This window comes from Erinaceus europaeus, chromosome 5, assembly GCF_950295315.1.
Source record: "Erinaceus europaeus chromosome 5, mEriEur2.1, whole genome shotgun sequence".
In the NCBI taxonomy this organism is placed as follows: domain Eukaryota; kingdom Metazoa; phylum Chordata; class Mammalia; order Eulipotyphla; family Erinaceidae; genus Erinaceus; species Erinaceus europaeus.
This window is the reverse complement of record NC_080166.1, coordinates 80,786,071-80,810,504: the sequence shown is the minus strand read 5'-3', so window position 1 is coordinate 80,810,504 and position 24,434 is coordinate 80,786,071. Positions and strand designations below refer to the sequence as shown.

Here is a 24,434-nt window from a genome sequence, read left to right as displayed (position 1 = left end):
CAGCAAGACTCAGAAGCAATGCTGGCTTTCAGGGAGAAGAGAGAAAGAAGGGTAGGAAGATAGTGCACCCAGCACTTTATCACGTACAAGAACCACAAGAACCCAGCCTATGACCCACCAGCTCATAAAACACTCCCAAGTACAGTGCAAAAGGGACGTGTCATGTGTGGTGAGCAAGGCTGTGCTTTCTCTGTCTCTCTGCCTCTCTCTTGCCCCTGCTGCCACAATATGAGAAAACAGTCCACTGCGTGGGAGCAGAGGAGTCAAGCAGGAATGAAGACGCAGCAAAAGCATCTAGAAGGTTTGTCTGTGCAATCAAATACTCAGAAATGTCACATATCACCTTTGCTCAAAACTAACCAGTCAGAAGTAATTACAAGACCAGTTTGTGAAGGGTGAGATGGGAAGATTTGATGAAATGCAACACACTTCTTCTGTGTCCCCAACCAGAATGTGTGACATAAGAACAAGAATTCTGAGCCTTTTGCTGAGGTTTTTCTACTCTTCCTTGTTGCACCCCCTAAAGGTCTAGAATGGGGCTTCCCAAGAAACAAGTCTATTAGTACCACTTCTGAAAAGAAAGCACAATCTCTTTCATTAACCTTCCTTTTAGAGCTAAGTCTGAAACATCTAGACTGGCTCAGAAGATTGTCTAAAAGATCTACACTCACAGCTGATATCTTTCTGCAAAAGAGTAAAAAAATATTATTCCCTCTTTCAGAATCAATTTGATCTGCCAGGGAGAATTCAGCCATTAAGTTAATTTTCTATCCTGTTTCAACCTATGTCTGTATTTATAAAATTCAACAGAAAGGAGAGATCCACCTCATCTGTTTAGGCTCTAAAGGGTAGCAGAGAGGCAATTCGAAATAAGGGTCATTTTTCATGTGGCTGAATTAACAGACTCGTGGCTGGGTGATCATAAGGGAGACAGCTGGAGAGGGTGTGAACATCCATGCCTACAACACCTGTCTCTGCACGTATGCACAGTACACACACACATCCTTAGAGAAAGAAACATTCTTTTCCTGCCCTTTGGAGGAAAGGAAGAGTCAGAGTTTGGGAGACAGACAGACATTTGGGACTGCCCCCATACTGCTGCCTCCATAAACAATGTCCCCACACGCTCTGCTAAAAATACAACAACAGTTGGCACTGCTGGCAGAGGTGGGGGGCAGACATGAAGCAGAGACTCTTTTCAGTATCATCTCAGAGCTAGCCTGCCATACACACAGCCTTCCCCATGCCTATATCCCTCTGAAGGAGTGAGGAGAGAGATGAAACCTTAAAGGAATCAATGTGTGGGAGTTCGGAAGAGTCAAGAAAGTAACTGAATGGAAATCATTGACTATGTCTTTTCTTGGAGCAAGGCAGAAGGATGTCACTTTGGAAGGTCAACTGTCTATATAGAAACTGTCTATATAGAAATAGGAGGTGAGGCATTAATGTTTAGAGTACAGTTGTTGACACATGGTTGCAATTTCTCATCTCCCTGTAAAGTTCTCTGCAGAACACTCTCACCCACAACCTCAAGTTCCAGGATGTCAAGGTTCTTGTTACAGATAAAGCTAGAGAACTTAAGGAAGACAGACCTGGAAAGTCGTAGGAGTTCCCGCTCTGACACAGGAACATTTGATCAAACAGATATATTTGCCTGTAGGTTCTTCACTTTGCACTTAAGGGGAAAGGACTTTCTAAGGGAAACACCTGCTGTGTTGCTCTCCTATCTAGACCCACTTGTACTCTCTTCACTATTCACTCGGTTTCAGCCATTGGCCTCTTAACTGGTCATTAAATACTCCAATTATACCATTGCTTTGGAGCCTTCTTATTTTTCTTTCTCTCTCTTTCTTTTTAGTAATTTTTACTAGGAGGTGGGGCATTAATGTTTAGAGTACAGTTGTTGACACATGGTTGCAATTTCTCATCTCCCTGTAAAGTTCTCTGCAGAACACTCTCACCCACAACCTCAAGTTCCAGGATGTTCTCAGTACAGATAAAGCTACAGAACTTAAGGGAGACAGACCTGGAAAGTTGTAGGAGTTCCCACTCTGACACAGGAATATTTGATAAAAAAAAAAAAAAAAAAACCTGGAGATGAAGGGACAACTCAAGGAGCTTTTTGTGGGCTCACTGTCCAAGAAGAGAGCAGACAAGAAGAAAGGTGCCAAAGTTGCGGTGTTGTTTGAGTGTTTAATAAGCAGCTAAGGGGCCGGGTGGTGATGCACCTGATTGAGGGCCCATGTTACAATGGGCAACAACCTGGGTTCAAGCCCTGTTGGGACACGAATGTAATTGGCATACAGCTGACAAACATAATTAGCAATGTTAGTGCATGGGAGTGATTAGCATACAGTTGACGTCAGCCTACAAGCATACTTTGAATTTACAATGGATTGTGGGTACATCAGGACTTTTTAAAAAATAATTTTATTTATTTGTTATTGGACAGAGACAGATAGAAAATGAGAGGGGAGAGGGAGATAGAGGGAAAGAGACAGAGAGACACCTGCAACCCTGCTTCACCACTCGTGAAGCTTTTCCCCTGCAGGTGGGTGCCAGGGGCGTGAACCTGGGTCCTTGAGCACTTAATGTGTCCCTTTAACCAGGTGCCCCACAGTTAGCCCCCCGTCCAAACTTATTTAAGTGTGTGGCTCTCTGGTCCTGCCAACTCGCTGCAGGTCTTGTTTGCTGTGTGCTTTCCGTGCCTCTCCTCCCCATGAATCCGGCATGACTGAACACGCGGAGCCAAGCTCTCGTTGGTAACTAGCCTATGGACTTGTGGCCCCAGCCTAGCATATCTCTGCCCAATTCCTATTTTGCTGTTCCTAAATAACTGCCATGCAATAAACCTACCAACTGTTTAAACCCCCACGCCAAGCTGCACCTTAAGTTTTTTTTTTTATTTTTTACTTACTATAGAGCCCCTGGGTTGCCACCTGCAGAAGGAAAGCTTTGAGAGTGATGAATCAGTGCTGCAGGTCTCTCCCTCTCTCTCTCTCTTCTCCCCCTCTCTCCTCTTCTTCTCCCTCTCTCTCTCTGGCTGTCTTTATCCACTAAATAAAGGTGATAATTTTTTTAAATAGGGGGGCAGAAGGTGGTGCACCTGGTTGAGCACACTTATTACAATGCACAAAGGACCTAGGTTCAAGTCCCCAGACCCTACCTGCTGGGGTGAAGCTTTACAAGTGGTGAAGCAGGGCTGCAGGTGTCTCTGTCTCTCTCCCTCTTTATCACACCTTTCCCTCTCGATTTCTGACTGTCCCTATCCAATAAGTAAATAAAGATAATACAAAAAGAAAAAGTAGTAGAGAGGCCAATGGCTGGAGCAGAGTGAACAGTGAAAAGCATACAAATGGATTGAGGTGGGAGAATAACATCACTGGAGTTTCATTTAGAATCTCCTTTTCTAGGAGTTAACTTGGGGGTGAGAGAGTTCTGCAGTGTTCTATCATGGGGAGATGAGACATTGTACCCATGTGTCAGCAACAATAATGCAAACCATTGAATTCCCCCATAAAATGATAAATAACCCTTATAAATTATAAATGGTACATAATCCACATATATGTCAAGATGATGATGAAAACTTAACAGTTTTATTCCCTTTTTTCCTACTATAATTATTGTTGAGGCTTAGTAACTGTACAATGAATCCACTGGTCCCAGTGGCCATTTTTTTATCCTTTTCTGTTTCTTTCCCTTTTTTATTTTTGATAAAGACAGAGAAAAATTAAGAGGGAAAAGTGGGGGGAGAGAAAGGAAGAAAGAGAGAGACACCTGTAGCACTGCTTCACCACTCATGAACCTCTCCTCACAGGTGGGGACCTTGGGATTGAATCTGGGTCCTTGTGTATGTTAATGTGCGTGCTCAACCAGGTGCACCACCATCTACCTCAAAAATGACACTGTTTTAATGGAAATAAGTTGGGGAAAACTGAAAAGGAAGGATAGGTCGTGTAACATCAAGAAACATTGCTTTAGATTCTCTCATGAGGTGAACAGTTAGGGGCAATCGCAGACGGACACAAGAAGGGGACAGGAAAGTGACATTTACTACATGCAAAGGTGCAAAGAAAGAAACTCCAAACATGCCAGGTGAAGCTGGAGCAGGGAAGTGGGGCACCAGCAGAACTGGCTCAGCTGAGGAGGTAGGATGCAGCAAGTGTTTCCTCAGGGGTCAGGTGCACACAAGCAGAAAGTACAAGAGGACTTCAGGGCTGTGTCTGAATGTCACTTGGGCACTTCAGGGCACTTAAAGAATGGGAATATATGGCAAGGGCTAGTCACACCATATCCCTACAGAGAATGCTCAGAACCTGTTTGAGGCAACAGAATAATGACTTACAAACCGACAATACAAGGGGGCCAGGCAGTGACACACCTAGTTAAGCATACCTGTTACCATGTACAAAGACCCAGGTTCAAACCCCTTTTCCTTGCCTGTGGGAAACTTCAGAAACAGTGAAGCAGGGTTGAAGCTGTGAGAGTCACGTTCCACCCTGAATTTCCCCCTTCAATTTATTTATTTATTTATTTATTTTTAATTTTTTTAATATTTATTTATTTTCCCTTTTGTTGACCTTGTTTTTTTATTGTCATTGTTGTTATTATTGTTGTTGTTAGGACAGAGAGAAATGGAGAGAGGAGGGGAAAACAGAGATGGGGAGAGAAAGATACACACCTGCTTACCTGCTTCACCACCTGTGAAGCGACTCCCCTGCAGGTGGGAAGCCAGGCGCTTGAACCAGAATCCTTATGCTGGTCCTTGTGCTTCGCGCCACATGCGCTTAACCCTCTGCGCTACCGCCCAACTCCCATTTATTTATTTATTTATTTATTTTGTATAGTGACAGAGAACAATTAAGAGGAGAGGGAGAGAAAAAGAGAAACACCTGCAGCATTTCTCCACCTCTTGGGAAGCTTCCCCCAGCAAATGGAGAGTGGGGGCTTGAACCAGGGTCCTTGTGGACTGTAACAGATACAATCAATCAGGAGATCCACCAAGCAGCCTTTCTCTCTACCTATCTCCTTCTTCCCTATCAATTTCTCTCTGTCTTCGTCCAATATGGATAGAAAGAAAGGGATAGATAGCTAGATGACAGATAGATAGGTAGACAGACAGACAGACAGACAGAGAAGAAACTGGTAATACAAACACTAACTTCTCTGGGCTCCAGGGGACGATAAGCACATTCTCTCCGGTTTCTGTGTGTATCCCCTCGTCTGCACATAGCTCTTGGATCCATTTCAGTGGGCACTTCCTCCAGGACACATAAAGTACCCAACCAGCATGGACCAGCCAGCTGAAGGAAATCATGGTGTATAAGCATCCCCTCTGAAATGGAGGGGATGAAAAGAAGCCCAGCACAGTGACAAGTGACTGTTGACCAAGGACAGGAAGCATGGGACTGACACCCTCCGGCCTTGTCTTAACACTGTGAAGCTCCTTACAGGGGCAGCTCGATGACTTTCTTTCCCTCAAAGAGAGGGTGAGATGGGGTGAGGTGAGTTAGGGCAGGCAGGAAGGAAGTGTCCCTGACTAGACAAAATGGAACAAGGCTGTGGGGAGTGGCCCTGCACAGCCCTGCCTGGTTCCCTGAGGCAGGCAAGGCTCTCTGCCTGCCAGCCTGCCATCTGGGAAGCTGAAAGGGCGCCTGTTTGGGAATCAGAAGGCTTCTATCTCTATCCCAACGTCACTAGTGGCTATTGTTGTGACCTTGGAGCAAGGCAAATCAGCCCTGAGAGTTCTTGTTTACCCACTAAACAATAACATTAGATCATGGGCAGGATGAGAGTATAAACCAAGATGAGAGTATAAAACAAGAGAATTGCTTGGACCCCTGAGGAGGGGGAAGAGAAGACTCTAAATGGAAATGGACAGCTTCAGAGTCATGGATCTGTCAATTAACAAATGTTGTCTTTGGAAATGGAATACACCTCCTCTTCCAACCTGAATTCCTGTGAACCTGAGGTCCTCGAAAAGCCTCCCCACCTTACCCACAGCCCCCTCCCTGTATTCAGAATCCTGCACAGGAACAAAGCTACCAGACCAGAGAACTATCCCACATTCGCTCACCTGCCCATATCACTTACTCTCACACCAAGATCTCCCCACAATGATGATTGTTAGCACCCTACTGAGCATATCCCCTCCTCCAGCTCCCCCCACCTCCATTGCTTGATGCTGTGGTCTATTTACATAATCACTGTTCTGTCTGAGACCCACCCTGCCTACAGGCATTGGTTTAATCCCCACTGCTCAGATGGAAGCTTGCTATCTTTGTGCTCTTTTCCTTCTCTCCACCCTGTCTCCTACCCTTTTCCTTTTTCCGACCTGCCACTTCCGTCTCAGAAGATATAAAGGGCAGGTTTTTCTGATCAATAAAACATTGTATTGTGTTCCCGCTCAGCCACGAGAGTTCCTGGTTCCTCTCCCACGTGACTGAGTAAGCAGCAGCCTAGGTTGGCCTCCAACCTGGAGAGCACGTGCCCGGGAAGAAACACCCTCAGGCTAGGCTGGCACCCTCCCACCTCAAGTTCCAGAATACTTCAATCCAGTGAAAATGTCTTCAAGAAATGATTCACTTGTGGACATGAATGAAAAAAACAAAGCAGTGAAAAAAAAAATTTGTTCTAGGGGTCTAGGAAGTGATGCATCCAGTTAAGTGCACCTGTTACTATGCCTAAGGACCCAGATTTAAGCCTCTGGTTCCCACCTTCAAAGGGAAAGCTTCACAGGTGGTGAAGCAGTGCTGCAGCTCTCCCCCGCCCCCTACCTCCCTTTTCCATCTCAATTACTGTCTTATAAATTAAAGTTTAAAAGGGGGGGCTGGGCAGTAGCATAGGGGGTTAAGCACACATGGTGCTAAGCACACATGGTGCAAAGCGCAAGAACCGGCATAAGGATCCAGGTTCGAGCCCCCAGATCCCCCCGCCTGCTGGGGAGTCACTTCACAGGCAGTGAAACATGTCTGCAGGTATCTATCTTTCTCTCCCCCTCTTTGTCTTCCCCTCCTCTCTCCATTTCTCTCTGTCCTATCTAACAACGACATCAATAACAACAACAATAATAACTATAACAACAATAAAAAAGGAGGGGGCCGGGTGGTGGCAAGGACCCAGGTTCCAGCCTCCACTCCTCACATGCAGGGGGTCTGCTTCACAAGTGATGAAGAATATCTGCAGGTGTCTCTCTCTCTCTCTTCTTAATCTTTTTATCCCCATCTTCTCTCAATTTCTTTCTGTCCTAGCTAATGAAAAAAAAAATTTAGAAAGAAAAAAATGGCCACCAGGAACAGTGGATTCATAGTGTCTGCACCAAGCCCCAGCAATAACCCTGGCACCAATAAATATAAAAAATAATAAACAAAACAAATTTTTTAAAAGAGGGAAAGAAAGATTGTGCTCATCTCCACTCAAATCATACACTGCTCCACACTAAGACTACTCATTCTGCTATCTAAGCAACAAACAAAATCTCCATCAATATGGTTTGGTATTTATTTATTTATTTGGCACCAGGGTTGGGGCTCAGTGATTGCACAATGAATCCACTACTTCTTGTTGTCACATTTTCCTTTCTTTTTGATAAGACAGAGATAAATTGAGGGGGGGGGAATCTCATGCCCATGAAGCTTCCCCCCCTGCAGGTGGGGACCCAGGGCTTGAACCCAGGTCCTTGTACATGGTATAGAATGTGGTTTCAAATGAACTGAGTGGCAGAACACTCTTCTTCAATTCCCATTCTACTACAGATTTTTCAAAAGCCATTGGGATTTCAGCCTTACTGGTGACATTCCACTAACCAATAACCATTCCATTAACTCTCTTTTTTAAAAAAATTTTATTTTATTCTATTATTGGATAGAGACAGAGAGAAATTGAGAGGAGAAGGGGAAATAGAGAAGGAGAGAGACGGAGAGATGCCTGCAGGTCTGCTTCACCTCTTGTGAAGTTTTCCCCCTGCAGGTGGGGACAAGGGGTTTAGAACCTGGGTCCTTGCACACTATAATGTGTGTGCTTCACCAGGGTACCACTGTCTGACCCCTGACTAGCTACTGCCGAGAGAGACAGAGAGAAAAAGACTGTGTGTGTGTGTGTGCGTGTCTGTGACAGAGAGAGAGAGAAGTGGGGTGCTCCTAGTCACAGTTCCAGGTGACAGTCACTTCCACAAGCAATCCCCATAGGTCGGTATAAAAAGGGTGCCTCAATCCTGAATGACTCATCTCTCTCAAGTATAATAAAAGAAAGTACCTAGAAAGGTATCCTAGTTGATAATTGCTTAATTACAATGCTCTAACCTCGGTTAGGGCTATTAAGTCCTGGTGGTGTGCTTTTGCTGTGTCGGTATCCTCTGTCCTATGGGAGTTAGAGCAGCCCTAGGATACGAGCTAGCACTCCGGCTGCTGCTGATAGCCCATTAGTGCTAACGGCTATGCAAGTGACTGTACAGCAAGCTAATGAAGCCACCTAATAGGCAGGTGTGGGAGGAAATTGCCCTGGACCTGAGATTTCCTGCCTCGCTTTCCTTCCCTGCTCTCTTGAAACAAGAATGTTAGAACAGCAAGAGACTTTGTATGTATGCAGAGCTACTATGTTCCACAGCTCTAAGACATCAAATTTTGCTATGAAGAGAGCAGTTCCTTCAAGATTATTTTCATACTAGATATCAATCATTTCCCAGTGTACCTTTCTTAACCTGCATCGTGTCAAGAGCACAACAGTTTTCTCTTATGTGAGATCACCACAAGCTGTACTTTTTTCTCACATGAGTTCTGTGGCCACTTTTGACTATAAATAGTTTTATTCTACAGAAAAGGAATTGTGCATTGACAATTCAAGTATCAAAAAAACTGAAGCTCCTGGCACTCTGTATATACACAGTCAGTGAATTAAGAGGATAATTTATATGACTAACATCTATCATGAGCATCAAGTGTCATCTTTTGGAAAACAAAGTTCAAAAATATAGATATTTTAAGTCACTTCTATTATGTATGTGTAGCATTTGTCCCAATATTTCCTTCAAATGAAATCTTTATCACATTGATAGTACAACACTTAAATCAGTTGATTATTGATAATCATCTTGAGTATAATCAATAAATCACATACACATATGTGTGTATATAGCTACACATGTGCTTTCAATATCAGGATAAATTTGAGAGTAACTATACTATTCAGCTATTCAAGACTCAAACTAACAAAAGAGATCAGGTTATTACAAAAATGTGTTTTTTTCTTACAAAAATATATGACCAACTCTGTTTATCCATGTTTCCTGTGTCATATCCCTGTGTCACTGTGACGATCTTGCCCACAACTACCTGAGATGTCTGAATCATTTTTATTCTGAAGTGATGAAAATCATGTGGGTAGCTCAAACACAAAGAAAAAAATTCTCAAACAGAATTTAAAGCTAAGTGAACTCAATGATGAGTTCACTCAAAAGCATTCCTTAGAAAGCTGAACAAAATGAGTGAGAACTCACAAAAAAAATAAATAAATAGAAATAAAGCTATGACAATAGGAAACAAACAAGCAGTTAGTCTTATTAAATTCATTAAGTGACAAAGCACTGTAGAGTTACTGAAACACAGCCATTTGTCAACATAAAAGAGTAAATTTCTAGAGTTTATATTCTCAGAATTTTTGAGGTACTGAGAATGCATTATTCAGAACTTTCTGCTTAAAAATTGACAGAGATACAAGAAACGTCAAGCTCCTTAATGTCTTGCATAATGTAAATTCGAGAAAAATACTATTTCAGTGCGTGTTGTTCTTTTGCAGGAACCCAGTTGTCAGAGCATTCTTCTTAAATGATAGGCTTATAAAAAGGATATCTTAGAAGAATCAAAGCTGTTGATGAAATACTGCCTAGAGTCAAGTGTATATTCATTACTAAATTTCTGTAATTCTCTAGTGGGAAAAAAAAGTCTAATCTTTATAAATGATTTGTTGACAAGACCTGACCAAACGTGAATTCATTTAACAGCAAAGCCTAAACTGCCTTGCAGTTATCTTTATTTATATACACCATTCAAAGGTATATAACATGTTTGATAACAGACTATTGCCTCAGCCTCTTAGGGCAATCTTCTCATTGGATCGACCTTCCCGTGGTGCATCCCGTGAGTACCCATTCATTGGGGAAACTGACGATCCTTCCTAGCCGACTGAATCCACATGGATCCCAGTCACTTTCAAAGCCATTAACTGGCTACGGAAGAAGGGCAAACGCTAGAAGAAGAAGAAGGGCAATCTTCTAACTATAGGCACCTGCACTGAATTCTAAAATACAACTGGTCTCAAGGTTTGAATAAGAAATGGTAGGTCTGGATTAAGTTTAGTCAACTGAGCTATTCTGAATAATTTTCAAGGTAAATGGGACATCACCTACGCCCTCATTTGTCTACCTCTCTCATTTACTGAACTCATCCTCTCTAACTAGTTCTTCACATTTGAAGAATCTCTCATTTACAGAACTCATCCTCTCTAACTAGATTCTCCTCTCTCTCTCTCTCTGTCTCTCTCTTTCAGATGAAGCTACCCAGTCCAACCTACCTAGTTATCCTATGTCACCCTTATTCTCACCTCCTCATACCTTATCAGTTGTTGAGGCTTCATGAGATTCCACATGGGCCCACCTTGTAGTTCATTATCTTCAAATGAGTCCTGTTCTAGATATATCTGAACAATCTCCTATCTAAATTACTACAAGAAATTCCAAAGATATTTTCCTATCACCTTTCTGCTTCCTACTAGACTCTACAACAAATTAATCTTATCATCAAGCACCTTGTTCAAATACTTTCCTCTATCCAACTACCTCAGAGGAAGAAATAATGTCCAATGATCTAAGACTGTCATTTTTTTCTTTTTTTTTTAATTGGGGAATTAATGTTTTACATTCAACAGTAAGTACAATAGTTTGTACATGCATAAAAAGACTGTCATTTAAAGACCAAAGAAGTAAGTTGTTCTTCTTTGCTCACACCTTCTATCACATGACCAGAATTTTTGTATTGAATCCTTCACATCATATCTGACTATTTAAATCCTACTCAAGCTTCAGGCTCAGCTAAATTCCTTCCACATTAACACAAAGCTTTCTTTCACTGTTCTAGCTCACTACAATCTCCCTTGTGAAATCCACAATCTGTACTATCAATTATCAGTTGACACTTGCTAGGTACACCCTTGCATATCATAATAAATTATTTTATAGGTACATATCTTGCCTCTTTACCCAAAATTTTAACTCCATAAAATCAGAGACTGTATTTCACATCTTACATAATAAATGAATACTATTCTATAACTTACAATAAAAATGTAACATGGGTGGGGCGGCAGTGCAGTGGGTTAAGGACACATGATATGAAGAGCACGGACTGGTGTAAGGATCCTGGTTCAGGATCCCAGTTCAAGTCCCCAGTTCCCCACTGCCGGGGTGGGAGAGAGGATGCAAGGGAGTCACTTCACAAGCAGTGAAGCAGATCTGCAGGTGTCTATCTTTCTCTCCCCCTCTCTGTCTTCCACTCCTCTCTCTATCTCTCTCTGTCCTATTCAACAACGGCTGAAAATAACAACAATAATAGCAATAACAAAAACATGGACAACACAAATGGGAAAAAATGGCCTCCAGGAGCAGTGGGTTCCTGGTGCAGACACTGAGCCCCAGCAATAACCCTGGAGGCAAAAAAAAAAAAAAGTAACATGGACAGACAAAATATAAAGAACACTGATTTATTCATTCAAACTTAATCAAATATTATTTTGCAGGCAGTGTTCTATGTACTGAGAAATGACAAGCAACACAACATAACTGCTGCACTATTAGATTTACTATTTAGATAGAGAAGTGAATATTAAATGAATACTTATACAAATAACTAGATATAGAATATATATGTTTTGAAGTGAGACCATGTAATATGAATACATTTAGAATCATTTCCATAGGCTATCTCTACCACTTCATTCTAAGATGGCTTATTTTCCATATATGTGAGAAAGAAAATTACAACTAACTGAAACTCCTGACATATGTTTGACAACAAGAAAGAAAAAGACAAGGGCAGGGGTAGATAGCATAATGGTTATGCAAACAGACTTTTGTGCCTGAGGCATCAAAGTCCCAGGTTCAACCCCCTGCACCACCATAAACCAGAACTGATCAGTGCTCTGGTAAAAAAAAAAAAACATGAAGAAAGAAAAAGACAAAGAGCAGGAGCATATTATGTTTGGAAAATATATATGCTGTGTATGGAGAATTAATACAAGGGTTACGCTACCTTGCATAATGGTTATGCAAAGAGACTCTCATGCCTGAGGCTCTGAAGTCCCAGGTTCAATCCCCGCCACACTACCATAAGCTACAGCTGAGCAGTGCACTCTGGTAGAAAGAACAAAAAGAAAGAAAGAAAGAGGGGGGGGAGAGAAAGAAAGGAAGAAAGGAAGAAAGGAAGGAAGGAAGAAAGAGAAAGAAAGAAAGAAAGAAAGAAAGAAAGAAAGAAAGAAAGAAAGAAAGAAAGAAAGAAAGGGAGAACCTGTAAGTTTAGACCAGGGAGAACAGAAGCAATGGTGGTGTTACTTTATAAGATACAGCTACATGTAAATAAATAACAGTAAAGGACATAAATTATGATGAGGTCATGTATGATACAGCAAATCCTAACAATGGGATTTTCAAAGTTAACTCCCATATAATTTGGTGATAGCAATAACTTTCTATTGCCTTCTTAAACCCTAAGACAACAGGAACCTTCCCCATTCTCTACAAAACCTGTATTTCTCCCAGTCCTGGAACCTCTGGGGTAGGGCTCACTTTACTGCATGCTTCTTTCAATTCATACCAATTGATACTGCATCTGCTGATCACAACCTATTCCATGCAACCAGTACCACCTCTACATATTTCACTTCTGATTACGTCCAAAGATGTCAGGCGTGGAATGACAGCCCTTCAGCTTCATTACTCTGATGAGACCTTTCCTACATCTATACTCCTTAATTCTATTTCAGGTGGTGCACTTCCTAACAAAGCCTCGAAACCTAGATATAGGGTGTCAGGCAGTAGCGCAGCGGGTTAAGTGCACATGGCACAAAGAGCAAGGACCAGCATAAGAGTCCCAGTTCCAGCCCCTGGCTCCCCACCTGCAGGGGCATCGCTTCACAGGCGGTAAAGCAGGTCTGCAGGTGTCTTTCTCTCCCCCTCTCTGTCTTCCCCTCCTCTCTCCATTTCTCTCTGTCCTATCTAACAACGATAACATCAATAACAACAATAATAACTACAACAACAATTTAAAAAAGGGCAACAAAAGGGAAAATAAATAAATATAATTTAAAAAATTTTTAAAAACCTAGATATAGACCAGGGCCCATGAGATAGGGCATATGTATACATGTATCCATAAGTTAGGGGAAAATATACACCTTAAAGCAATAGCACACAATAGTTTGCAGTAAGTCAGTAAATGCAGCAAGCAAGTAGAAAGACTTAAACAAAGACACCATAGGGGGTCAGGTTGTAGGGCAGTGGGTTAAGTGCACATGGTACGAAGCACAAGGACCAGTATAAGGATCCCAGTATGAGCCTCTGGTTCCCCACCTTCAGGGGGGTCACTTCACAAGAGGTGAAGCAGGTCTGCAGGTATCTATCCTTCTCTCCTCCTCTGCCTTCCCAACTCTCTCCATTTCTCTCTGTCCTATCCAACAATAATGACATAAATGACAGCAATAATAATAACCACTACAACAATAAAACAAGGGTGACAAATGGGGAAAAATGGTCTCCAGGAGCAGTGGATTTATGGTGCAGGTGCCAAACCCCAGCAATAACTCTGAAGGCAAAAGAAAGACACCATAAAGTACCTAATCAAATAGTTTCTACTTAGAACTAGACACCCTCCTCACCTACTTCCTATTTCACTTCCCTCAGTCACTCCAAAGCTAACCTTTGGATTATAAAAGCTGGATAAAGGCAAAAGACCGGCATATTTAATGATGACTCTAGTCACTACCAGGCCACCCTATCACCTGGGGCCCTAGTCAGAGAGCCCTGGGATTCCCACACAGACCTCTCTCCACTGCCACTGGTCATCTCCATCAGAAACAACATAATCCCTTTGTGGACCCCTATAGGGCCTTGCCCTCAATGTGGATCAACAAGGGTAGGGAATGTTCCATTCTCTAAAGGGAGGTGGGCAACATACTCTACCACTCAAGGAAGATGGGTACTGATATTAGTGCAGCCTGTAATGTTCCTAGCTGTGACCACAGAATGCGAGCTCAGACCTACAAAGAAGCAGAGGTTACATAGGCTCCTGTACTGAATATGGGCCCCAGATCAAATCTATGGGATTTACAGTTAACAATATTTATATACTTTGCCCATATTTAGGAGCTACTTTCTTCCCTGATGCAGATTTCTAGTCCTTTTTCCAACTATTACACCATCTCCCCAGACAATACCTTTGGTCCACCTGCATGTTGGCTGTCAGACTCAGGCGAAACTAGTAAAGTCACGGGCCCCATGGAATATACCTAAAATAGACCTACAAGCCTTTTCCAAAATGGAAACCTCCAAATATTCATCTGCAATATTCATTCTTGCCTTTAGGTTCATGACTAGTTAACAATTTTTTCTGCTATATATCTCAGCTCTTTTTCAGCCACCAGGTTCCAGATTCTACCATGATGCAACCTGACTTCTTGAGCAGATGACCCCACCAATGTGTCCTGTAACCCCACCTCCCCAGATCCCTGCCCCACTAGGAAAAGAGATAGACAGGTTGGGTGTATGGATCGACCTGTCAATGGCCATGTTCAGTGGGGAAGCAATTACAGAAGCCAGACCATTCACCTTCTGCATCCTATAATGACCTTGGGTCCATGCTCCCAGAGGGATAAAGAATAGGAAAGGTATCAAAGGAGGGGATGGGATATGGAGTTCTGGTGGTAGAAATTGTGTGGAGTTGTACCACTCTTATCCTAGGGTCTTGTCAATATCTCCATTTTATAAATAAATAAATAAATAAAATTAACAAACATAATGAAAATTTTTAAATAGAGAATTAATACAACTGGTAGAGCACTGAACTTATAAGCCTAAGACTCCTGTTTAGATTTCCAATGCCACATATACTGGGGTGATACTTTAATATCTCTCTCTCTCTCCCCACTTCATATAAATTAATAACATGGGGGTCGGGCGGTAGGGCAGCGAGTTAATTGTACATGCCACAAAGCGCAAGGACTGGGTTAAGGATCCCAGTTCAAGCCCCCGGCTCCCCACCTGCAGAGGAGTCGCTTCACAGGCAGTGAAGCAGGTCTGCAGGCGTCTATCTTTCTCTCCCCCTTTCTGTCTTCTCCTCCTCTCTTCATTTCTCTCTGTTCTATTTAACATCAACATCAACAATAAAAAACAACAAGGGCAACAAAAGTGAATAAATAAATATTTAAAAAGAAGAAGGAGAAGAAGGAGGAGAAGAAGAAGAGGAAGAAGAAGAATCTGGCGCGCCTGGCAAACATTTAAAAAAAAAAAAAGAAAGAAAACTTCAAATCACCCAAAGGGGAGAAGGACATTGAAGAGTATAAGTCAGTATTCCAAGGAAACTAAATTTTCATTAATCTTAACATAACACTAATTTCAGTAAGATTCTATGTTAACCTCAAAGAAATTTTTCAGAAGTGTTTCAATTCTGATTTCATTTGTGCTCCTAATTATGTTCTACATTTAAGAAACTTTGTATTTGCACTATACTGAGCTTAATAGAGTATGTAAGGGAACCAGTTCTCTCAAGCTATTCCAATTATACAGTGAAGATTAGGAGGGATGGTTTATTTAGTATTTTAAAGATTTTATTTATTTATTTTTCCTCCTCCAGGGTTATTGCTGGGCTCAGTGCCTGCACCATGAATCCACCGCTCCTGGAGGTCATTTTTTCCCCCTTTTGTTGCCCTTGTTGTAGCTTCGTTGTGGTTATTATTATTGCCCTTGTTGATGCAATTCGTTGTTGGATAGGACAGAGAGAAATGGAGAGAGGAGGGGAAGACAGAGAAGGGGAGAGAAAGATAGACACCTGCAGACCTGCTTCACCGCCTGTGAAGCGACTCCCCTGCAGGTGGGGATCCAGGGGCTCGAACCAGGATCCTTACTCCAGTCCCTGCGCTTTGCGCCACATGCGCTTAACCCACTGCGCCACTGCCCGACCCCCAGATTTTATTTATTTTTTAATGAGAAGGATAGGAGGAGAGAGAGAAAGAACCAGACATCACTCTGGTTCATGTGCTGCTAGGGACTGAACTCGCTGAATTCTCACACTTGAAAATATAATGGTTTATCCACTGTGCCACCTCCCAGACCCCAGTGATGGTTTAAAATGAATTCCATTATTTGTTTGCATGATAATATCAGACCAATTTGCAAGAATCAATATTTTAAAAGAACTCTCACTATGAGTTATAGATCATGAGAGAGTTACATGTTGCTAACTAAATAGTCAAAAAGTTATACTTAAATATCATTAAGTATATATGTATATATATATAATTTTTTTTTAACCAAAGCACTGCCAAACTCTGGTTTATGGTGGTGCAGGAGACTGAACCTGGGACTTTGGAGTCTCAGGCATGAGAGTCTTTTTGCAAAAAAATATAATTTCAAATCCAGGAACTGAATTAAATTATATGCTTATGGACTCATTCATTCTTCCCCCCACACACACATGCTTATTTCCTCCCATATGATAGTGTCCTTTTGAAATCTACTCTAAAGAGACTCTCCATAATAAAATAAATGAAAGAAGACTCACAAGTTCATGAAACAAAAGTGGAAATGAAAAGGGCAGGCATTCTTATTTAATATTCTAGTTGGCATTTAATAAGAGAATTTCAAAAGGAAGTTTTATCTCACAAATAATTTTGATCAATTCATAAACTATTCCTGTTGGTATGCTTCTAATTCTTCTTCTAAAACCCCTTCTGTTTCATTGGTTTAATCCCCCCTGCTTAGCACTGTATTCTATTTACATAACCACTGTTAACTAAGCACCGCCCTGCCTGCAGGGCATTGGTTTAATCCCCACTGGTTCATGATGTCTTTTTGCTCCGCCCCCTCTCCTAGTACAACCTGATTTCCACCAGGCTTTTTTCGCTCCACCCTCTCTACGCCACATCCTGTTTCCACCCTACTTGGCAAGTATATATAAGGACATGATTGTGATTAGAGATAGCTTAGATTGCACTGCATTCCACGTGAATAAAGAGATACTGCTTCCCAGCTCAGCCATGAGTCCCTGGTCATCTGTCTCCTACCCATGAAGCTACCCCGGCATATTCTGCTGGAAAATTGTGCCAATGCAGTCACATCTGCCATGTTGTCCCCTCAGGCTACTGCTAGTTCCCATGAGAGTTGGGACATTCTCGGAGTGCCTGTTCAGCCATGTTGTGCCCTCAGGGCATTGTCTATATCCCTGCGATATTTGGAGTGCTATGGTTACTCCTCCCCCTTCCCATTCTCGCGAAAGCTGCTCCTATAAAAGCCTTTCTTCTTCCGCACCTCGCTCTCTTGCCAGCGCTTCACTCCGGTGTTCAGACGTAGGAAAGGTTACTGCGTGAGGCGGCCATTTTCGCTACCTCCACATGGCCCAACCTCCTTCTCTAGCACCCAACTCTGAGGTGCCAGCGCAAATAAAGATTTGTGTTTCCTCTTCGCTCCGGACCCCTCCTCTCTCTCTTCTCCGCGGCCCATGCACAACAACATCTGGCGCCCATCGTGTTCCGCACCCACGCCCCGCTGGGTGGCCCAGCCTGAGGTCCCCGAAAGCCACCCAGACACAGGTAAGTGGCATCCGCCCACCTCTGTGGCCTCGCGTTTCCCTCCACCATGGGAATTTTTTCGTTTTATGAGGAGGTGTCCCAGTTATTATCTCCTTCTGCCCTGGGACAGATTCGTGCTCTCACAGACGGTTTAATTTTCGCTACCCCTTGGATTTTTATAACTGTGGTCGCCACTTACAAGATATGTACAACGTGGTCTGCCATGAGGATAAGTGACCTTAAGGCTGAGATACGAGAGTTAAAGCACATGTGCTTAAGAGTCAGACGCCCTCAGCAATCAGTAGATAGACCCAGAACTTCCTTTCCCACAGACACGTACATGTGTTCGGAAGCTCCTCCTCCGACCCCACCCCCTGCTGCCCAGGGTTCAGCTTCTCCTGAGATACAAGAATTAAGAGATATGTGCTTACAATCTAAAGGCCCTAAGTGATTTGCAGTCAGCACACAAACTTCTGTCCCTGCAGACAAGTGCTCAATTCCTTCTGCAGCTTCCATGACCCCTTCACCCCCTGTCCCTGCAGACACGTGTTCGGCTCCTTCTGCAGACATGTGTTCGGTTCCTTCTGTGGAAGACACGTGTTCAGTTCCTTCTGCTTCTCTGGACCGCCCCCTGCTTCCCCTGAGGCTTCCAGTTCTCTAGCCCCTCCTCCTACCGCCCCGGTTTTGGCTTCCCCTGAGGTTTCTGCTTCTCTGACCCCACCCCCTGCTGATATGGCATCATTAAGAGACCTAGTGGCTGAGGTACGGGAGTTAAAGGATATTTTTTCAGCATTTAAGGACTTTAAACCATGTGCAGTCCACCCCGAGAGCTTCTTCCCCATAGATATGCGTGCAGTTTCCCCTGCGGCCACTACAGCAGTTTCCACAGCACCTTCCACTTCTGTAGCTCCCTCTCCCGCGCCATCGGACCAAATCCACACCTTCCCGGTAAACGTGGCCCCTTCTAAACAAAATCCTCAGCTGTGGCAGCCATACTCCTCGCAAAAGCACTCAGGTAGCGGTCAGGGAGGATAGAATGCACGCTCCATGTACCAAGTCCGTTTTAAGGAGTTTTTACCACCATCTTAACACACCGCAGGATTGGAAGGACCTGTATCGTGCTGCACTCCCAGACCCCCTCTACCTACAGTGGAAGGCATGCTTCCACGATGAGTGCTCTAGACAGTCGCAGGAAAATAGTAACAAACAGGTAGAATGGGTTTCTGATGCTTTGTTTGGAAAAGGAGCTTATGAATCTGGAGCTCAGCAGGCAGAAGCCAGGTTTCCAACTGGTTATTTTGAACAGGTACGCATCTGCGCAACACAAGCATGGGAAAGGGTGACCCCATCCGATGTAGATTCGTCAGTTCCCATTAATTCTCTTCGCCAAGGCACTGATCAATCATTAGCGAGCTTCATCTCAAGGGTGAAGACAAGTTTAGAGAGAAAGGTTTACAATCCTGGCGTCTGCTCACTACTCCTGCACTCTATTGTCTGGGAAGGCATGATACCACAATTCCGTCAGGCATGCCTTAATCTTAAATACCTACACCCAGATAATTGGATTTTAGCAACACAGGAACTTACATCAGGCAATTATGGGGCATCCGCTACGACACAGGTTTATGTAGTTACCCCACGTAATCAAAACGGGCCTGCTTTCAATGCGGTCGCCAAGGACATTGGCGTAACCAATGTCCTGATAAGCTGTGACTATGCCTCCAGTCAGGGAAACCTCGCCTCCAGTTAAGAGCGACCACGCCTCCAGTCAGAGCAACCCCGCTTTCAGTCACGGAGCCAGAGGCCACGTACTGTTTGTCCAAGATGTCGTAAGGGGTTTCAATGGAAGAGAGATTGTTGGTCCAAATTCATAAAGATGGCACGCCCCTGAATGGTACAAATTCGGGGCCTGAGATTTTGTGGACCACTCCTGTTTTAGAACGAGGTCACCCTTCTATGACAGTAAAGATTGGCAATATTCCTTTTAAATTTTTGATTGACACGGGGACAGCAAAGACGATTTTAAGGCAAGAAGAGGTTCTCCAAGATTGGGAACTCATCCCTGGACCCAGTTTACATGGAGTAGGAGGGGTGACCCAATCATTTCGCACACGAGATTCGCTCATGTGGGAAGACCCAGAAGGTTCTACCGGACACTTCCGCCCTTTGGTAGCTAATATTAGCACCAACGTATTGGGCAGCGATATTCTGGAATGTCTTGATGTTAGGATATCCACAGTTACCTCTGCAGAGCATAACACTCGTTCCCGCGAGACCAAGTCTAATCAGCACCCCAATACTAAATGCCACTGTTCGTAGCCAAACACCCCACTTAAGCTGGCTTTCTAATGAGCCTGTCTGGGTGGAACAGTGGCCTTTACATAGGGATAAGCTAGAAATTTTAAAAGAGCTCGTCCGAGAGCAGTTGTCCTTGGGACACATTCGTCATTCTCGAAGCCCATGGAATACTCCTGTCTTTGTAATTAAAAAGCGCTCGGGAAAATGGCGCCTCCTCCAAGATCTCCGTGCAGTTAATAAAACCATGCAGGTCTGGGGCTCCCCCCAAAGGGGTTTGCCTCTTGCTTCTGCAATTCCCACAGGAATTCCAATAATAGCTATTGATATACAAGATTGTTTTTTCTCTATTCCCTTGCATCCGCAAGATTGTAAACGTTTTGCCTTCTCTGTTCCTTCTATTAATAATTCCAGCCCTGCTGACAGATTTGAATGGGTGGTACTGCCCCAGGGTATGGCCAATAGTCCTACAATTTGTCAAGAGGCTGTTAAATCTGCCTTTTCCCCATATATTCATAAGGGCCTTAATGTTTTTCATTATACAGATGATACTTTAATATGGGGAAAATCAGATACAGATCTCTATGCCTTACGTGATTTTCTCATTCCTGAATTAAAGAAAAGCAGCCTTGATGTAGCCCCTGAGAAGATACAGCTAATCCCTCCAATATCTTTCTTAGGTTCAGAGATTTCTTTAACGCAAATTCGTCCCTTAAAACCTAATGTCACCTTTCCTTCTAACCTTACTCTTGCTTCTTTACAAAGTTTTCTAAGAAATTTAAATTGGCTTAGGCAGTATCTCTATCTGCCTACAAGCTGCCTCCAACCACTGTTTGACCTGTTAAAAGGAAACAAACAGCCCTCCTCAAAAAGTAAGTTAACTCCCGAGGCCTCCTCGGCTCTGGAAAGGGTTAACAAGGCCCTCCAGGACTCGAACCTTGTTCGATTCTCTCCCTCCTGTCCGGTAAACCTTCTAATCTTCAACTCCACCCCCACAGTAGTAGGGGCATTGTGGCAAGACCATGGGGTTCTTGAGTGGCTTCACACGCCAGTAGGAGGAACTCCTAGACTCCTCACTGAGATAGAGGCGTTAGCATTCATGGTTCGCCAAGGAAGAAATAGGTCTGTGCAGGTCTTAGGGAAAGAACCGGATTTAATTATTCTGCCCTTTTCTCTCACAGATACAGAGTGGCTCATATGCCATCATTCCCGCTTTGCCATAAGCTTCATGGGGTTTCCAGGACAAATAGATAACCATTTTCTTTTGCCTCTACTAGCACCTAAACTTTTCTCTCGAGATCCCATTCCTTCTGCTCCTACAGTCTTCACTGATGGTGGAAAAAAGGGAGCTGCTGCCCTTATATATTACCCAGACAAACAACCCCCTAAACCTCTCTTTACTGAGTTTCCTGAGAATTCCCCTCAGTACAAAAAACTTTATGCTGTTTTCCTTGCATTAAAAGCTGTACCAGAATCCTTCAACCTTTTTTCTGACAGTGTGTATACTGTTAACTTACTTCCATGGCTTGCTTTTTCCTATGTGAAAATTGATGACAACCCACTTTCCCCTCTTTTGATTCAAATCGCCTCTACGCTCTCTTCTCGAACCCAACCACTATATATTCAGCACCTTCGTTCCCACAGCCCTCTTCCTGGTGCCCTGTCCAAAGGCAATGCTGCAGCTGACCGCCTTGCCTCCAAAGGAGCTCTCCTAGTCTCTGTCTCTGATCCTGCTGACTTTCATTCCCTAACCCATGTTAATGTTAAAGGCCTTTTAGCTCGATTTCCTGATGTTCCTGTACCACAGTTAAAACATATCCTAGCTACATGCTCTTCCTGTGCAAGTCTCATAAAAACACCAGCTATTCAGACTCTTGGTGTTAACCCCCGAGGCTTAAAAGCTAATGCTATTTGGCAAATTGATGTCACCCACATACCAAACTTTGGCAAACAAAAATATGTGTTTGTCTCAATTGATACCTTTTCTAAATTTATGTGGGCAACAGCTCAGACAGGAGAAAGCTCTAAAAAGCTTATAAGCCATATGCTCTCCTGTTTTGCTGTGATGGGCTTACCTCTTCAACTGAAAACTGACAATTGACATGCGTTTACCAGCAAACAATTTAAAGATTTTTGTTCCCTCTGGAACATTACTCATACCACAGGCATTCCCTATAATCCACAGGGACAAGGCATTGTCGAGAGGGCCCATCAAACCCTTAAGGCTCAATTAAATAAAGATAAAGGAGGAATGTACCCCCCCAATATCCAGCTAGCAAAAGCCTTAACTACGTTAAATCTCTTTAATATTTACAATAACTCCGACTTACCTCCTATTATTCTTCAATAGCAAACACCATCTACTCTCCCATCTATTAAGGTCAAATGGAAAGACCCACTTGATAAAATTTGGAAAGGGCCTGACCCTCTATTGACCATGGGAAGAGGTTTTGCATGCATTATCCCACATAATTACTCTAAACCTGTCTGGGTTCCTGCCCGCCATGTCTGACAATACCCTCATGATGTGACTGTTATCCCTGAAGAACTAGAAATAATACAAGAGGACTAGATGCAGGATACATCCCAGGATCCATAATATGACATGGCAGAACCTACAAAAGTTGGCTCACAGAGCCCTCTCTCCTACACCTTCCCTGAATGTCTTATGTTATAACTGGCCAGTTGTGTTTTGTGAGTGAGTGTGTTGAGTGACCAAAAATTTTTGTATGACCCATCTGCTCAGAGTACTCTAAATGTTAAAACCATTGTCACTAACATGCGTTAACTCTCTAAGTAACCTGAGTCTGTTTATAGTCCAAAGTCAACTATAGTAAACCTCTAACTTGTTACAAGTTTTATTGTTTTTCACAAGTAAGTGATTACAGCTATCAAGCCTTCATATGAGGAATCATCTGTTCATATGGTAAGGTATTAAACTGTAAGAAGTTCCTCCATATCCAACCTATGTGAATTAACAACATTCACATATTGTTGTACACTTAACTGATGTATCTTGTCTTGCCACCATAGGCCTGCCTTTGTCAGCCAACAATTTAAAGATGTTTCCCTTTATAACATCACCCATGCCACGGACATCCTTTACTACCCCCAAAGACAAATGGCTGTTCCCCTGGACATCACATCCACTGACTGCTTCCCTTAGACTTAAGATATGATCCCACCTCTTCATGCCAATGGATACATTCCCCCTTCCTTACCTGTCTACCCTTAGTTGTGGGACCCTAGCTTGTTTTACTTCTTCTGCTCACAATATGTCCTACAATTCTTTTTTTTTAACGTTTTAATTTATTTATTAATGAGAAAGAGAGGAGGAAAGAGAAAGAACCAGATATCTTTCTGGTACATGAGCTGCCAGGGATCGAACTTGGGACCTCACGCTTGAGAGTCTAACACCTTATCCACTGTGACACCTCCCAGACCACGGTCCTTTAATTCTTAACAAGCTCATGGCCTTTTTGCGGCAACAGATTGATGCCATAAAGATGCAACCTATACAAACTCACTATCATAGGCTGGACATGGCAGAATATTGAGTTTCTGTGGAGGATTTGCCCCCCTCCATCAGAACGTCCACCATGTAGAGGGCTGGCTAGCCAATGACGGGTAAGAGGAAACTAGCGCTATCCAGTCAACCTAAGACAGGGCACCTGGTACTACTGGGCAAAAATGACCAGGTGTTCCAATGACGGGTAAGACGGAAGGCTGATCCCCAACCTAAGACAGGCACAGTCCACCCTGCCACAAAACAAAGTCCGCCAAACATCAAAACATGATATAAGACAGGGGGACATGTGGGGAGCCACATGTGCCCTCAAGGTTGCTATTGGCATGGCCATAGAGTTTATGTTAAAAGATAGTTCCTGGGAATTGGGCGGTGGCACAGCGGGTTTAGCGCAGGTGGCGCTAAGTGCAAGAACTGGCTTGAGGATCCCAGTTTGAGCCCCCGGCTCCTCACCTGCAGGGGAATCACTTCACAGGCAGTGAAGCAGGTCTACAGGTGTCTTTCTCTCCCCCTGTCTTCCCCTCCTCTCTCCATTTCTCTCTGTTCTATCTAACAACCACAATATCAGCAATAACAACAATATAATTACAACAATAAAACAACTAGGGCAACAAAAGGCAAGATACTAAAAAAAAAAAAAAAGGGATAAGATAGTTCCCGCTTCCCTACACCTTAGAGTCTTTGTTAAAAGGTAAGTTATTTTTCCCCATGAATATATAATAATAAATGAATAGGAAAGATACTCAGTTGGCTAAGGCACCAAACCTCTTTTTCTATAAAGCAT

The 24,434-nt window shown here is 43.1% G+C and overlaps 1 protein-coding gene and 1 pseudogene across 4 annotated transcripts in view; one reads left to right on the top strand and one right to left on the bottom strand.

Moving 5' to 3' along the window:
• Nucleotides 1-24,434, bottom strand: part of TMEM117 (transmembrane protein 117) — a 581,240-nt gene that overhangs the window by 542,399 nt on the left and 14,407 nt on the right. The window lies entirely within an intron of this gene.
• LOC132538842 (small nucleolar RNA SNORD116) lies at nt 9,432-9,519 on the top strand (annotated as a pseudogene).